The sequence below is a fragment of the Prionailurus bengalensis genome, chromosome D1 (assembly GCF_016509475.1).
Source record: "Prionailurus bengalensis isolate Pbe53 chromosome D1, Fcat_Pben_1.1_paternal_pri, whole genome shotgun sequence".
NCBI classification, from domain to species: Eukaryota; Metazoa; Chordata; class Mammalia; order Carnivora; family Felidae; genus Prionailurus; species Prionailurus bengalensis.
Genome location: NC_057346.1, coordinates 5,583,875 through 5,602,661, shown reverse-complemented (window position 1 = coordinate 5,602,661; position 18,787 = coordinate 5,583,875). Strand labels below are relative to the sequence as shown.

Below are 18,787 nucleotides of genomic sequence, written 5' to 3'. Positions count from 1 at the left end.
TATATATTAATACATATTTTTGAGTGATTTCATTTTCTTCAGATAAATACTCAGAAGGGGAATTACTAGATTATATTTTAATTTTAATTCTATTTTAATTTTTTAAGGGAACTCCATATTGTTTTCCATAGTGTTTGTACCACTTTTTTTTCCCACCAACAGTGCACAAGGGTTCCTTTTTCTCCACAACCTCACCAACACTTGTTATTTCTTGTCTTTTTGATAGTAGCCTTTCAAATAGATGTAAAGTGATAGCTCATTGTGGTTTTGATTTGCATTTCCCTGATGACTAGTGATGTTGAGCATCTTTTCATGTACTTGTTGGCCATCTGTATATCTTTGGGAAGATGTCTATTCAGATCCTCTGCCCATTTTTATTTTTTTATTTAAAAAAAATTTTTTTTTCCAACGTTTATTTATTTTTGGGACAGAGAGAGACAGAGCATGAACGGGGGAGGGGCAGAGAGAGAGGGAGACACAGAATCGGAAACAGGCTCCAGGCTCTGAGCCATCAGCCCAGAGCCTGACGCGGGGCTCGAACTCCCGGACCGCGAGATCGTGACCTGACTGAAGTCGGACGCTCAACCGACTGCGCCACCCAGGCGCCCCCTTCTGCCCATTTTTAAATCAGATTGTTTTTTGTTTTGTTTTGCTTTTGGGTTATATGAGTTCTTCATGTATTTGGGATATTAACACCTGGTCAGATACATGATTTGCAAATATTTTCTCGCATTCATTAGATTGCCTTAACATTTTATTGATGGTTTATTTTGTTGTGCACAATGTTTTTAGTTTGATGTAGCCCCACTTGTTTAATTTTGGTTTTGTTGATTTGGCTTTTGGTGTGAGATTCAAAACAGCATTGCCAAGACCGATGTCAAGGAGCATACCTCCTATGTTTTCTTCTAGGAGTTTTATGGTTTCAGGTCTTAAGTTCAAGTCTTTAATCTATTTTGAGTTAATTTTCCTGTGTTGCATAAGGTGATAGTCCAGTTTTATTCCTTTGAATGTGGCTGTACAGTTTTCCCAGCACCATTTTCAAAGAGACTATCCTTTCTCCCATTGTGTATTCTTGGCTCCTTTGTCATAAATTAATTGATCGTGTATGTGTGGGTGTGTTTCTGGGCTCTGTGTTTTCTGTTCGATTGATTTATGTGTCTGTTTTTATGCCGATACCCACTGTTTTAATTACTATAGTTTTTTAACAGACATTTTAACATTTTATTTTGAAGGTCATTTTAAAAACAAAGTTAAAGACAATCAGAAAAAATTGCACAGACTGTACTCATTGAATAAGTAGGGTGCTTAAATGAAACTGAGGGAGATCTGTTTTCTTCCTCAATTCTGGAAATGGGTTCTGTCATCCTGAAGGTTCTTATACTTACAAAAAGAAGGGACGGGAATCATAGCAATTAAAGCTGACTCATAAGTATGTAAATCTACAGGAGAAAACAATTTTTTCTGTTCTTCCTAATAAGTCAGTTTTGATCTTCAAACTGTACATTGTTTCTGAAAAGATACGTTGCTAGAAACTCAGTGGAATTTGGCGATCTTTCTTCTCCAAGCACAGGAAGTCCCTGTGATGAAATGGGCACAGCTATCTGCTCCAGGTTAGGCACGAGTTGGTAAAATCTGGCGATCCACTTTCTGTTTTGATGACTTTTCTGTATTAATCTTCTCATTGTCTACTATCCTCTCAATATTGTCTGTGAGACTGTGCTCAAAGTGAGGGTTTTCTGCAACCTCCGTCTGTCCTAGCATCTGCTCTGGCTCCCTGGCAGAGCCTTCAAGACACAATCCCCAGAAACTAGTCCTGGAAAAGAAGAAGAACCATGAGTTACCCAGGAGATTTCAACAGGAAGATTCCAGAATGGAGTCCAGCCCTTGCCACTGCCCCTGCCCCTCACCCCTACCTGGGTGCGGAGGCATCTGGAGCAGTAGGGGAGCATGGTGGGATGGTCCCAAGACTGGGTGCTTGCATCAGGTCCAGAAGCTCCGCGATAGTCCCAAGAACCTAGAAGAAGGGGGAAAGGGGAAAAGGGAGCTGATTACCTGCATCCAAGATGCTTGTTCTTAAGAGCCCTTTACCGGGCCACCAACTCTTAATTAGTATAGCTTTGTAATAGAGTTTGAAACCAGGGAGCATGATGCCTCTAGCTTTGTTCTTTTTCAAGATGGCTTTGGCTGTTTGCAGTCTTTTTTGGTTCCATACAATTTTAAAGATTGTTTGCTTTATTTCTGTGAAAAATGCCATTGGAATTTTGACAGAGATTGCCCTGAATTTGTAGATTACTTTGGGTATATGGACATTTTAACAATATTAATTCTTCCAGTCCTTAAGCACAGAATATCTTTCCATTTGTGTCCTCTTCAATTTTTTTTATTAATGTCTGGTAGTTTTTCATATCTAGGCCTTTGCTTTTCTTGGTTAAATTTATTCCTAGGTATTTTATTCTTTTTGGTTGCAGTTGTAAATGGGACTGTTTTCTTAACTTATCCTTCTGATAAAGTGTAAAGAAATAAAACAGATTTTTGTGCATTGATTCTGTATGCTGCAATTTGACTGAACTTGTTTATTCTGCCAGTTTTTGGATGGAATTTTTAGGGATTTGTATAATATCATGTCATCTGTGAATAATGAGTTTTATTTCTTTGGTTGTTGAAATTCAGTTCCACCACCTAATCCCTAAGATTTCAGTATGTATCTCCTAAGGACAAGATTCATCTACATGGTCATAATACCATTGTCACCTCCCCCAAATTTAACTTTGAAAGTATATTACCTAAAATATAAATTACATTCAAATTTCCCCAGTTGTCCCCAAAATTTTAAGTTTATTCCCCTTAGGATTCACTTAAGCCTTATATGTTATGTTTAGTTTTCACGTTTTTCAGTCACACTGAAAACAGATTCACATTATTGTTTTGAAGACTTTAACATATTTTCAGAAGTAGTTTGATCCGAATTTTTCTGGCTGTTTCCTCATGAATAGGGTTAGTTTAAAGACATTTTGTTTTGTTTTGTTAATTATCACGGATTTATTTCTTTAAGGCCAATTAAAGCGCTTTCACAGATTATCTAAGTATATTAAAACCACAGAAGACTCTTTTTTTGTCTTTCTTAAAAATTTATTTTATTTTAATTACAGTATTGTTAACATACACCGTAATATTATGTCCAGGTATACGATATACATACATCACAGGTGCTCATCACAGCATGTGCATCCTTAATCCCTATCACCTATTTCACCCATCCCACCCACCTCCCCTCTGGTAACCATCAGTGTGTTCTCTGTAGTCTCTCTTGTCTCTGTCTCTCTGTCTTTGTCTCTCTGTTTCTGTCTCTCTCTCTGTCTCTCCTTTAGGTTAAAGGTTTTTGGCAAGAATATTGGATAGGCAATATTGTTTACCTTCTATCACACCAAGAAGTACTTAATCTGTTTATCCTATTCTTTGTAATATTAACTGAGATCACTTGGTTAAGGTTTTGGCTGCTAGAGCTCTCCATTGAAATGGTAACTTTTACTTGGTAATTAAGAAGTTATTTGTGGAGTGATACTCTGTACCATGTGAACATACCCTGTTCTACAACAAACTTTCACTCAGTGGATTTAATATTTATTAATGATACTTGCCTGAATCTATAACTACATTGGCGGTGGTACAATAGCTATTTTCTAATTCTGCCTCCTAGTCTTTTAAGCGTACCTGTGACCTCATTAAGAACTATCTCTGTCTGCCCCAAATATGCTGAGCTGCTTTTTCTGTCTAGTGGATTAGAATGAAATCTCTTTAATAGAAAAGACATGAGTGTTGATAGATGTCTGACAGACACCAGGAACACAGATAAAGTGTACCTATATTAACATGTTTATCTCCCTTCAAGTAAAAAGTAAAGAAATACCCAGTTCCAAATATTAAAGCCATTCCAAAAAATAAGATGTGCCAATGCCCTAAGGACTCAGAAATTGATTTGTTGCGGGAAAATGAAGAGTATTTGAGAAAATACTGGCCTCACTTTTTTTTGTTTATGTTGTTTTTTGTTTTGTTTTGTCTCTTTTGAATAAGAAGAGAACACTGCTTCCATAAAACATGAGCAAGCTCCTTTCTCATTTACTTGCTCTGGGGTGAACCTGGACAGTGATACTTTAATGTATTTCCAGGTGATGTTAATGTGCAGCCAGGGTTGAGAACCTTTAGGGGAAGAAGAAGTAACTCCAGCTTGAAAGATGGGTGGGATTCGGACATGTAGAGATTGAGGGAGGTCACTCCATGTTAAGATAAGAGCATGAACAGAGGCTGACCTGATGACAAAGATTGGCTGTTCTTTTTCTTCTGTAAAACCCTTTTTCTTGGCACGTTCACAAGAAGGTAGCTTGAAAGATGATGTAATAAAATGCACTCATTTGAAAGATTGAGGCTTAAGTATTGCTGTGACCTTGTTATTCAGAGAAGAATAAGGCTCTGTTCTTGATGATGTTCTGCAGCTTATCATTTGTTGCATAGCAAGCCCTGTCATGTCAGTCCTGGTAAGCCCATTCATGGAAGGACGTTACACCCTTTGCTGTGTGGCAAGATATTAAGCAAAACATGGCTTATTGAAAATAATTTCTGACATGGAAGTGGTACTGTAAAAGAACAAAAAAGGGCAAACTTGGGTTTCATGTTTGTGCTTTAGCCACAGGTTTGAAAAGTGAATCTCAAGCTTGTAAATACTGGTTATGAGGCACAAGAAACAGAATGTAAATATCTTGAATGGATATTAATCAAGAGTGGTGAGTCACAGCAGATGAAAAGCATAAAACCAACTGTGGCAAGGCTTCAGCTCAGAGTTAGGTTTCAATATTGGTATCTGCTGAGAATGGCCAAATGGAAGATGAAAATGAGTAAATATTGATAATACAAACTATTGAATTTGTCTAGTGATAAATGTTTCTTGGGTTTTGTATAGATTCCTAATGTGAAAATACACATATTGTGTGAAATGCTGGAAAGAAACCCTTTGGAAATATTTTATCTTCCTCTATTATATTTTAATAAAAGAACAAGTTTTAGAGAATCAGATAAGCAGAATAGCAGACAGTATGGGATCCTAAAGCTAAAAATATTTATGTCCACATATTCCAGAATACAGAGGAAAAGTAATATCACCCAAATTTAAAACATGAGCACTATTTTCTCTTTGCATTTGAAAACATTACCTGGAATAATTATATCCATAGGAAGAGAGTTACTTTGAGTGGACCTCCAACAGAATTACAAGATGGTGACTCAGTGTTACACCCCATTCCCTGGAAAGTTCTCAGTGCCCCCATATGGGTCCTGTCATGCAGGGACTCAACAACTCATGTAGAAATAGATTTTTCTCACAATTTCCAAAGTAATGTGACATTCAAAAATAGAAATAAGAAAAAGAGAAGAAAATAAATCAGAGTTGGTAAAGTGGAAAGAATAAATGGCTAAATTCTCATTGTGTCTCTGTCACCAACCAGCTCTGACTTTGGGTAAATCATCTTACCTCTTGACTTCACTTGCAAAGTGAGCATTAGGCTAGTATTTTAATAGTTCATAAACATTTAAAGAAATAGAGTCATTTTCCCCTTGGAATGAAATCTTACTTGGAATCATAAAATGTCAAACAATTGAAAGTAAAGATGTAGGAGAGAAGTCCTTTCTCCCAGCCTCCCCCATATTTCTGGAGGCATGATCACAGACATTGACGCTCAAGGGTGTGGTCTGGCAGCATCAGCACCTGGTTGGTGTTGCAGAACCTCAGAAGCTAGCTAGTTAAGGGGAATCTCAAGCCCCAGCTGGACTTACTGAATCTGAGGCTACATTCTAATAGGTACCCCAGCAATATGTTTCACAGTAAAGTTTGAGACATCCAGCTCTAGAGATCCCTGAAACTCCATTTGAAAACTAACTACTGGACTAGTTAATGTTACCACAGGGATTAATCATGATTTTTTTTTTTTTTTTTTGCCCTCTGATATACCACACTGACCACTTCTCAGCTGGGAGCCCAGTGGGCAGAAAGAACAAGATGTAGTGGAAGCAATGCCATTTTTAGAGTCTTGGAATCAAGAATGCAAAGGAGTATTTTATTTCACAGAGTCCAGTGTTCCATCTGTTCCACAACATCATTTCAAGGAGGGTCTATGTAATGGTCTTTATGTATGTTAATCTATCAGTCAAGGGCCCAGCAGAAACTTAATGACACTCTCAACCAAGATAATTGACAAGCCTTTTTAAGAGTTGTGGGCGGGGTTAAGAGAACCAATGGTGAAGCACCCAGAGACTTGCAATGGTGGGAACCATTGACACTTCTAATCTTGATGGAGAAAGGAAAGGAAAAGTACCTTGGGAGAGCTTAAACTGTAGGAAGGGCCCATTATAGGAGCTCTTGCCTTAGGTGAAATGATACAACCACCGCCAAACCACACATTAGGGTGGAGCAAACCAGAAAAATAAATAAACCACACTTTTTCTCCTTTCTTACTCACCTGCTGGTGGCCAAACCCAACTAGAAACCAGAGTGCAGCTGGAAAGCCAATGGATAAAGTCCATATAACTGTCTTCTTGGGGCACAGAGGGGGATACAGAAGGTTAGAGAGTGATTCTGAAGAGCACATTTAGAATTGCTAAAGCAGTGACTAAGATGGTTGGATTTGGCAATAGGACAACAGATAATAAAGTAGAATTTTAATGGAAAGGTTTCTTTTGTTTGCATATATATTTATACATAGATATACATTAATGAATGTATATTACACATTCATGTGTATATATCCACCTATCATGTGTATAACATGAAGATATGTTAAATTATCAAGGAGACTTTTTTTAAGAAAAAGTAATAGCAGAAGGTATGCTTTAAAGAAGTATTTTTATACTTTCTTCTGCTGTGAAAAGTTATAAAAAACGGAATGATGTTAAATTGTATTTACTTAATACATTCTCTTTGGTAGGTGCTATTAAAAACACTCAGGTACAAAAGTTGGACCCCATCTTCAGGCTATGATATAGGTTAAAAGAAAAATGATAAAATACATCTAGAATATACATATGGAATGGAATGATTTATTCAGCCAGTATTTATCAAGCACCTGCTGAATACCAAACAATATCTTTGTGACTAAAGTTTACAAAAATAATGAGTTGAACATAATATGGTCCATATCCACACAGAATTTATAGTCTTGTTGGGAAGATAAATAATAGTTATAGTTCAAGGGTGATAAAAACAGAAACATAGGGTTCTTTGGGACTTTATAACAGATACACCTAATTTAAATTGGAGATCCAAAATAAGCCGTCTTGAGGCATTTGAGATCTGAAATGGAGATAGGAAGTCAGCCAGGTAATGGAGGGTAGTACCATGAAGAGCAGTTGAAGGGAGCGGTGGAGGTGAGGGTATGTATATGTGTGGGTGCTGGAGGGAAGGCCATGTGGGGCACTCCAGCCAGAGCAGATCATATGTTCAGAAGGCTTAGAGAGAGAAGAGACCATGCCATGTTTAACAAACTGACGAGAATCTCTTGCATGTGGTGCATAAAACTAAGGAAGCGTGGTACCATAAAGCCATGTGAAGTTATTGAGATATCATGATTAGTGAATCGCTTGATCAAATGGGGAAAATTATGAATATAAAATATTGGACTTAGTGTTGCCACTTCAGCTAAAACTTGAACTTATTGTCTACTGAAATTTCTCTGAAAAATAAGGACAAAAAGGCATGTTTCTCAAAACTTTCTCTAAGTTTTTATTTTTTTCCTTTAATGTAGAAAAATAGCTGAATTGTTCTGAACTTTGTCATATGCTGCTATACACCGACCTAATAACTCATTTTCAAAGGAAGTTTATGACAGTGTTCCTTATAACAATCTTATGAAGATAGAAGCATATTTAATTGGTTATTGCTAAAAGTAGCATTAAAAAAGTATCATAGAATGGTTGACAATTAGCAAGTAAATTTCATGACTGTGTGTGTGTGTGTGTGCGCGTATGTATGTGTGTTTTTTGCCATTGTTGGAAATTCTTTTATTTATTTATTTATTTTTGAGAGAGAGAGAGAGAGAGAGAGAGAGAGAGAGAGAGAGGAGGGACTGAGAGAGGGAGACACAGAGTTGGAAGCAGGCTCCAGGCTCTGAGCTGTCAGCACAGAGCCCGACGTGGGGCTCGAACAAGGAACCGTTAGAACGTGACCTGAGCCAAAGCCAGATGCCCAACCGACTGAGCCACCCAGGCACCCCCATTGTTGAAAATTCTTAATTCTCTTTATCAGTAATAGCACTTATCTTTGAGTTCCTTCATGCGCCACCTTAGGCTGTTGATGCTTCTATGCAGTCATTTTGCCTTCTGGAGAAGGTAATTTATGACCAGTGTGTATTTCTCTGAATGGTAGCCAAGTGAAAATGACATACAGAATCTTTCTTGTGCTAGAACCATCTATGCAGACACGATTATTTCATGTGCACATTTATTATCAATATCTACCATACGAGAACTGTCAGAAGTGTTTGAGATCCTGCCAGTCATCTCTTCCTCTGCCTTATTTTTCCAAGTGTTTCCTTTTATCACTAGAGTAGTCCTGTAGGATTCTAACACAGGAAAATGAATAGTGCAATCAACCACACTTTATTTCTTCCACTGCCAGTATTGTCATTCTTGATGCAGGTGAGAGGTAATATATTATTCTAAGACACATGAAACTGTACATGGATGGACATGATTGAAGGAATGATTTCTTCATTGGTCTCATCTTCTTCTCCTCTTTCTCCTCTTCTCTTCTGCTTCTGCTTCTGCTTCTGCTTTTCCTCCTGCCTCTGCTTCTGGTTCTTCTGTTTCTCCTTCTCTTTCTTCACTATTCAGTGATTTTAACATTATATGCAAAGCTATGACAAACTAGCAAAATCTAGTTTTAGAACATTCCCATTACCCCCCAAAGGTCCCTCATGTTTACCACAATCAATTCCCAGTCCCACCCCAGCCCTGGAAACCATGAATCTGTTTTTCAGCACTACAGATTTTTCTAATCTGGGTAGTTCATATAAAGGATTTATACAGTATGTGGCCTTTTGTGCCCTGTCTCATTAGTCATCTTCATGTTTTTGAGGTTCATCCATGTTGTGGTGAGTACTAGTGCTTTATTCCTTTTTATAGCTGAGTAATATTCCATTGTATGTCTAGACCTTATTTTGTGTATCCATTCTCCAGGTGGTGGACATTTGTGTTGTTTCCACTTGTTGACTATGCTGCTGGGAACATTTGTGTACAGGTTTTTATGTAGACATATGCGTTCAGTTCTCTTGGGTGTATGCCTAGGAGTAGAACTGCTAGGTCATAAGTAACTCTACTTAACCATTTGAAAAACTGCCCAGCTGTTTTCCATGGTGGCTATACCATTTCACATTCCCACTAGCAATGTATGATGGTTTCAGTTTCTCCACAGAAGGAATGATTTCTTAACCAGCTTACAGCATCCTATTTTTCAAGCCTTATGGATTCAATGGCTCATTTTAAATTATTTTAACAAAGATGTTTTTCACATCACGAAGAGGACAGAAAAATTTTTGTATAAGAAGTTCTGATCTTGCCAAATGTTGGATTTCTGTAATACATAGTTTATAATAGATTAGACCATTTGTTCATGGTCTCTCTTTGCTTATCAAGATGGAATATTGTTGGTCCTTTGGTTATTAGTTAAATATAAATGTGAAAATATAATTATAAATGTACATACACAATCTATGTAGTTTACAAGTGATTTATCTCTTTCATATTGCTCCTGAAAGCTTATTTGTTTCAGAGATGTTTTCCATTTTCATTTCATTTCATTAATTCCACAAATATTGAAGCCCTACTCTAGGTAAAGCCCCATGCTAGGCTCTGTTTTCAAAGTTTACTCTTAAACAGATCTTAATTTCAATGAGCTTTGAGTCAAGTAGGGAGATGTGAACAGAAATTGTAAGAGCGAATGTGTTAAGTCCTGAAAGAGAGGCTTGAGCAAACCCATGATGCTTCTGAGGTAGGGAAGGTTATTTCTATCTGAGAAGGCAGTCTTGGAGGTCAGGAATAATTTCCTAATGGAAATGACATTTGGAAAGCATCTCTCAGAAAGGATAAGACTGAGCCATGGGAGGATTGGAGAAAAGCACATTTTTATCTGTAAATAAATTATTAGCGTAGAATATGTGCTTAGGGCAGAGTGGCTCGGTTTTGGCAGGAGCACAACATAAGGAAGCAAAGTGTGGAGTCAGATTGGATCTTGAGAAGTCTTGGAATGGTGCCTAGATCACGTGGTTTGCAACAGGCAAATGACCAAAAACTTACTATTCATCAGAAAAAACAGAGATACATTTCTTAGAATCTGATAATGCTCTGGGGATTATTTATGTATTATTTATTTTACAACAAAGAAAGAACTACAGTGTGGCAGTGGCTAATTTTACATGCACTGACTTTTCACTCTGTTTTTCTCTTTCATAGTAACTTCCTTTCTTACCTCTGTATGCTGTATAAAATTTTTTCAATTACATCATTATTTCTTAAGCTTGTGCAGTAAGAAAAAATCATCTGGGATGATCGTAAAAAAGTAGCATACTACAATTTCTATAAATATTTCAAGTTCTATTCCATAGACAGACTATTGTTTTAGATTTACCTCCTTTTTGTTCACCATGTATTTTTCCATTGTAGACCATTCTTCTGGGTTTGTTTTCCATTTTTTTTTCTTTTTTCAATAATTACATTTTTGTATGTGTTTTAGTTTACTGTTCCTAAACAGTAGACTGTGAGATAACAATGAGATAAACAATGTTTATCTCTTTAGCATTTTTATTTATTTTTTTCCTTTCTTTCTTTTTTTTTGTTTTTTTGTTTTTTTTTAATATATGAAATTTATTGTCAAATTGGTTTCCATACAACACCCAGTGCTCATCCCAAAAGGTGCCCTCTTCAATACCCATCACCCACCCTCCCCTCCCTCCCACCCCCCATCAGCCCTCAGTTTGTTCTCATTTTTTAAGAGTCTCTTATGCTTTGGCTGTCTCTCCCACGCTAACCTCTTTTTTTTTTTTCCTTCCCCTCCCCTATGGGTTCCTGTTAATTTTCTCAGGATCCACATAAGAGTGAAAACATATGGTATCTGTCTTTCTCTGTATGGCTTACTTCACTTGGCATCACACTCTTCAGTTCCATCCACGTTGCTACAAAGGGCCATATTTCATTCTTTCTCATCGCCGCGTAGTACTCCATTGTGTATATAAACCACAATTTCTTCTTTTTTTATTTTTAAAATTTTAACTTTTTTTTTCAATATATGAAATTTATTGTCAAATTGGTTTCCATACAACACCCAGTGCTCATCCAAAAAGGTGCCCTCCTCAATACCCATCACCCACCCACCCTCTCCCTCCCACCCCCCATCAACCCTCAGTTTGTTCTCAGTTTTTAAGAGTCTCTAATGCTTTGGCTCTCTCCCACTCTAACCTCTTTTTTCTAACCTCCCCCATGGGTTTCTGTTAAGTTTCTCAGGATTCACATAAGAGTGAAAACATATGGTATCTGTCTTTCTCTGTATGGCTTATTTCACTTAGCATCACACTCTCCAGTTCCATCCACATTGCTACAAAGGGCCATATTTCATTCTTTCTCATTGCCACGTAGTACTCCATTGTGTATATAAACCACAATTTCTTTATCCATTCATCAGTTGATGGACATTTCGGCTCTTTCCATAATTTGGCTATTGTTGAGAGTGCTGCTATAAACATTGGGGTACAAGTGACCCTATCTTTAGCATTTTTATTTATTTATTTATTATTTATTTATTTATTTATTTTTTTAATTAAACAAATTTTTTTTAACGTTTATTTATTTTTGAGACAGAGAGAGACAGAGCATGAACGGGGGAGGGGCAGAGAGAGAGGGAGACACAGAATCGGAAGCATGCTTCAGGCTCTGAGCCATCAGCCCAGAGCCCGACGCGGGGCTCGAACTCACAGACCATGAGATCGTGACCTGAGCTGAAGTCGGATGCTTAACCGACTGAGCCACCCAGGCGCCCCTCTTTAGCATTTTTAAAATGTAGCTTCTTCTGAGTGCACCATTGCAGGATGACAGTATTATTTCTCAGCCCATTTAAAATATTACTTTATTGACTCTGACTCCTGTTATGGCTGTCTGCTGTCAGTCTTTCGTTTGCAGGTGATCTTTTCTCTCTGTCTACTCTTAGGATCTTTGTCATGGCTAAATCTCGGGCAGGCTCATTACAAGTGTCTAGTATTGGATTTCCTTGTATTTATATTTCTCAGTGGATACTGTGCTTGGTGGTGTGGATTGATATTTTCCATTCGTTCGGGAAGATTCACAAGCTCCAGAGCTTCAAATATTAACCTTTCCTTCATTTTCCCTGTTCTTTGCCTCAGGTACTCTGGTTAGAGTTAGGCTACATTATTTCATTATTTTTTCTTACATATCACTTGATTTGTTTTCCATGTTTCCCACATTTTTATCTCTTTGTGTGACATTTCACAGTATTTTCAGATCTGTACTCTGATTGTAGTTCATCAATTTTTTTTGTTGTTGGTGGTGGCATCTTAATACTTTTTAACCCATCTACCCTTTCATTTTGTTTAAATTTCAACCCTTATATTTTTAATTTATAAATTTCTATCCACCCCGCCCCCCTTTTAAACGTTCCTAAGTCAGTTTTGGTCACTTCTCACTGTTTGTGTGCTTGTGATGCTATCCTTTATTTTTGTAAGCATTCCATACCTGTTTTGTAGCTCTCAGTCTGAGACCTCAGTATCTGATGTCCTTGGTGGTCTAAATCTATTTTTTGTTTCTTCCAAGTCTCATTTCTAGTGGTTAGTTTCCCTGTATGTTTTGGGATTGTTGCCCGTTGTCTTCTGTTTGACATTATTTTATCGTCAGGAAAATCTTGGAACCTAAATTCAGTGGTTGTTCCACATGAGAGAAGGTTCGTGTGTTTCCACGGGGTCTGTGGGGGCATTGCAGACCTGGGACCACTTGAACCTCTTTGAGGGTCTCTGGTACAATCCAAACATATCAGGTTTAGCTCTGCATCCCTGCTGCCAATGGAAAGCTAAGTCTCCAGAACTTGGTGCTAATGTTGGCATTTACCTTCAAGCTACTGTGTCTTTAAGTTTGCACATGTGGCTCACGGTTAAGATTTTAGTTCAAGATGATGGGTTTTGTTTTTGCGTAGGCCCTTTGGAGCTTTTCTTCACCTATGTAAAGCTCAGCAATGCTATAAAAATTATGTCATGTACAGGATCTACTTTTTTTTTCTTCTCAAGATTCTCTTTGAGAGTCTCCAGATTGGCCTGCTGCTGGAAGCTGACTAATGATAGATTATTGTAGCACAGTAGCCATATGGGAATTACCAAAATAGTTTGATCAGTATAAGTAAGACAAGCAAGGATATTTTAGAACAAACAAACACTAATTTGGCATCTGATTTGTCCAGTGTCGTTATCTATACCAATTCTTGCTTGTGTGTGCTTTTTGGAGATAACCCAAAATATTGTATTAATAAAATATTTGAAATGTTCCTGTTGAATAAAAGAAGTAACTGAGCCACTAGGAGACTACTGGTATATACCTCTTCTTAAAATGTCTTTTGTCTGGGGCACCTGGGTGGCTTAGTCGCTTCTGCGTCCAACTCTTGATTTTGGCTCAGGTCCTGATCTTGGGGTTACGGGATCAAGCCCTGTGTTGAGTTCTTTGCTGAGCATGGAGCCTGCTTAAGATTCTCTCTCTGTCTCTGTCTCTCTCTCTCTCTCTCTCTCTCTCTGCCTCTCTCCCTTGCTTGTGTGCTTTCTCTCTCTTTAAAATAAATAAATAAATAAATAAATAAATAAATAAATAAATAAATAAAATATCTATTTTCTTTAGTATAATATGCTTTACAATGTTCCAAGGAAGGGAAAAGAGGGAATTGATCCATTAAGCAATCAAAGACCTGTGAAGTAAGACCCAAGGTGTCATTTGTCCATTCTTGCATTAGTTAATAAAATCTTTATCCATTTATGCATGATTACTTTCATATAAATTTAATTAAAAAAATATTTGTACAGTGGTCACTATATCGCATGTACTGTTCCATATGGTACAAAACCTAGCAAGGAACAATTAGAAATCTATATGCTTATAGATCTTGCATTATATTATAAAGACAGACATAAACAAGGAAGCGTAGTAAAATATTATGGTAGGATGGTAAGTGCTAGGGAGAACAATAAACATTACAAGAGGAATAGACTATGGTGGTGTTAAAGTAACAGATGGGTAGATGGATTTACTGGTTCTAAGCACTTTACTAATGAACCTTAGAATCTGGTCTAAAATGTCATAGCTGGAATGCTCACATGGTCAGGTAAACAGATTGTTTAGGGAGTTGGCCTTATGGGTTGAATTATGTCCTCCAAAAGAGATGTGTTAGAGACCTAGCCCCTAGTACCTTAGAATGTGACCATATTTGGTGATAGAGTCTTTAAACAGTAATTAAGTTAAAATGGGATCATTAGGGTGGCCCTAATCCAGTATGACTGATGTCCTTATAAAAAGGGGAAAGTTTGGATATAGAGATGGACATACACAGAGGGAAGGAGAGCACTGTGAGAAGATTAGGGTCATACTATTATAAGCCAAAGCATGATCAGAAGCTAGGAGAGAGGCATTTAGTGTAGAGAGGCTTGATCTTGGACTTTTATCTTCCAGAACTCTGAGACACTCAATTTCTATTGTTTAAGCCATTCATATTTGTGCTACTTTGTTGCAGTAGCCCTAACAAACCAATGCAATCAATAATTCATTGTAATAAAGCTTACCATTGTGTAGGATAATAGGAGATGAGAAGGAAAAAGGCTCTAAAACTGCTGATGGCTTATTATGAAACAAGTGGTGGTTTTATTTAATGAATATATAGTGTCTGTTATATACCAGGGACTATTCTATGTATTTTGTAAATATTAGCCAGTATATATCCCAATAGCAATCCTGCTATAGAGGTTCATCCATTATTGCTATTTAATTAATTAATTAATTAATTAATTTAATATTTATTTATTTTTGGGAGAGACAGAGCATGAGCAGGGGAGGGGCAGAGACAGAGGGAGACACAGAATCAGAAGCAGGCTCCAGGCTCTGAGCTGTTAGTACAGATTCCAACACAGGGCTCAAACTCACCAGCCATGAGATCATGCCAGAGCTAAAGTTGGCTGCTTAACCAACTGAGCTACCCAGGTGCCCCCATTATTTCCATTTAAAAGATGTGGACTCACATTTTGGTCATGCATATACTTCCCAAGAGAAGGAAAACATTTAAACCAACATTACAGGGCACAGAGATTCTTGGACCTTGTGTAGTAGATTTTCCTTAGGGTTTCCTACAATACATGTGAACACGCAATTTTGGAAATTCCTCTTTTTGGTGATAGTGGAAGATGGAGGGAAAGGGTAAGCTTAAGATGAGGACGCCCATATTCTAGTCCCCCCTGTGTGTTCCTTAACCATTGACCTTGGGCCCATCATTTAGCTGTTTTCAGTCTCAATTCTTACACTTGTTCTTACACTAACTGGATAGCTGTCAAATTAAATCAGAAGATAAATTTAAATTTAAAAAGAACAAAAAGAATTAAAGTCTCCAATCCACTGTTTCCCTTGGAGATTTTTATTTTTAGAGGAAACATCTCCTCAGTATCTCCCAAACACTATTCATTTATACGTTCTTTGTAAACATTTAGATCTAAGAAATCTTTTAAATTATTTATGGTATACTTGAAAAGCTTTGATACCATCTCACTGGAATGAAGGAAATACATGTAATCTGGTTGCAAAGAGATGATTGATAGCAAGTTATGATTCATGTTGGATAAGCATAATACTAACCATACATTAGTCTTTTACACAAAGCTTTAGATTCATAATTATAGACTGAACTAGGTATTAGTATGAAGAGTCTCAAGACTCTTCTTGTAATTCACTGATGGCATAGAACCTTAGAGTGATATTAACTAGAATGATAGTGAATATATTCAGGTTAGATGGGAAAGACCCATGATTGAGTCTTTTTTTCCAAGGTATTAGCGTGGAAGTGGTGTGATTCTAGACCACTTGTCAAGTGTGGCATGGAGATGGGGGAAAGTGACCTTTTACCAAGACCTGGTGTATTAGCCAAGGTAAATAACGCTAGCTGCGGTGACAGTCTTCAAATCTTATTCCCTTGACACAGTGAAGATTGATTTCTCGCACAGTGAAGATTGATCTGGGGTCGGGGGTCCTGGTTAGATGTCTAAGCCATTGGGTTGCAAGAGAGACTTTCTTTTTTTTTTTTTTTAATATGAAATTTATTGTCAAGTTGGTTTCCATACAACACCCAGTGCTCATCCCAACAGGTGCCTCAATGCCATCACCCACTTTCCCCTCCCCCCTACCCCCCATCAACCCTCAGTTTATTCTCAGTTTTTCAGAGTCTCTTATGGTTTGGCTCCTCCCTCTCTAACTTTTTTTTTCCTTCCCTTCCCCCATGGTCTTCTGTTAAGTTACTCAGGATCCACATAAGAGTGAAAACATATGGTATCTGTCTTTCTCTGTATGGCTTATTTCACTTAGCATAACACTCTCCAGTTCCATCCACGTTGCTACAAAGGGCCATATTTCATTCTTTCTCATTGCCACGTAGTACTCCATTGTGTATATAAACCACAATTTCTTTATCCATTCGTCAGTTGATGGACATTTAGGCTCTTTCTATAATGCAAGAGAGACTTTCGTACCCAGGCTCCTTCTTATTCCACCATCTTGGACATGTGTCCTCTGTGGTTCCAGAAGAGAGAGTAGAGAGAGGACTGGAGAATCACAAGGCCTAGGCACACCTTCTGGTGGTCATGACTCTGTTGTGTATCCTTGAAATGGCTAGACACTCTGGTCAATTCCCTTTTGCTCTCCGCTGTGATCATTCTGGACCTTCCTGAGTGCCCTCAATGTTCTATACTCTCTTTTTTTCTCTGGGATTTTGAACTTGCCATCACTCACCTTGGAACACTTCCCTTGCCATATGCCAACAACTCCTGTGCTTTTCACTGTCAGAAACAGTCTCTAAGGCACGCTTCTTCCGGTAAGTGCCATGATCTCGACAAGGCATTCTTACACATTGTTCATGTTCCTGGGGATGTTTACAAAGACAAATACCAATTATGTATGTCTGAGAAATTTTGCCAATGCAAAGTCAACCTTCATTGTGATATTTTAATTATGGTAGCATTTTGTATGATTTGTGAAACTTTCTTTTTAGTTGATACGACATAACTCATTTAAGTAGAAATCTATTACAGGTATTTGTTTACTGCCTTTTTTTTTACTATTACTAAAAATGCTTCAGTGAATAAAGACATGCATTTTTTTTTTCAACGTTTATTTATTTTTGGGACAGAGAGAGACAGAGCATGAACGGGGGAGGGGCAGAGAGAGAGAGGGAGACACAGAATCGGAAACAGGCTCCAGGCTCTGAGCCATCAGCCCAGAGCCTGACGCGGGGCTCGAACTCACAGACCGCGAGATCGTGACCTGGCTGAAGTCGGACGCTTAACCGACTGCGCCACCCAGGCGCCCCAAGACATGCATTTTTAAAGTTGATGTATTTATTTTTGGGAGAGAGAGAGAGAGAGCAAGCACAAGCACGAAGGGGGAAGGGGGGAGAATCCCAAGTAGGTTTTGCTTTGAGAGCACAAACTCATGAACCATGATATGACCTGAGCCAAAAACAAGAGTTGGACGCTCAACCGACTGAGCCACCCAGGCGCCCCAAAGGGTTGTGTTATTTACTTCTATTGCATGCCTATTCAATACAGACAGCTTCATAAAATGTATTATCATCATAATTTCTTCAACAAAATTGCATTATCATTTCTTATTTGTAGTGTGTCTGTAGCACCAGCCAAATCATCATTATCATTGTCATGATGCTTAATAACAAGAGTAACAATAATATAATAATAATTACTGAGTGCGTGCGTACGTGGGTACTAGTCTCGGCTTTTTATGTATATTACCTCATTTAAATTTAATCCTAATGCTATTGCATTAGAATCGTTACTATTCCAGTCTTACAGATGAGGTTGCTATCGCCCTGAGGGGCTGTGTGATCTGTCTGTGGTTAATCAGCCAGTTAAGTGGTGCAACTAGGCTCTAAACTCACATCATTTATAGTTTCAAAGCTATCACTCCTTTGATCCATCCCTCCGCATTGTGTATGGAAAGAACATTGGTCAGGGCAGCCTAGCTTCTCTCTGTCCCTGTCAGGGATCCAGCTCAGCATTTCACTTGTTGTTTGCCTATTTGTTTTCTTTGTTTTGATTTGGTTGTTGCATTTTCTGGTGTGTGTATAAGAGAGTGTCCTTGGAAACCTCTCCTACCTCTTAAGAGATCACCATTGCCTCAGCAGTATGTTTGTTCTGCAGCAGCAGGGCCCTCAGCCCTTCTTAACCTGTCCATTCTTTCCCCTTTCTTTCCTTTTTAGGATATATATATATATATATATATATATATATATATATATATATACATACATACACACACACACATACTCATAAATGTATACATATATATATTTCCTCTGTTAGAATTAGAATATAATAGAATATAAGCTCCTGAAAGGCAGATCATAATGCTTTCTCAAACCTTTTATGTGATATTGTTAAAAGCAAAAACATCTCCGTGACCCCAATACTAATTCATTTCTTACCTACAAACAAGTGAA

General features: G+C 37.7%; 1 protein-coding gene and 1 pseudogene across 1 annotated transcript in view; one reads left to right on the top strand and one right to left on the bottom strand.

The window, feature by feature from the left end:
* Nucleotides 1–18,787, top strand: part of GUCY1A2 (guanylate cyclase 1 soluble subunit alpha 2) — a 338,257-nt gene that overhangs the window by 170,886 nt on the left and 148,584 nt on the right. The gene's annotated exons all lie outside the window — the stretch shown is intronic.
* On the bottom strand, nucleotides 1,326–17,173 carry LOC122482864 (annotated as a pseudogene).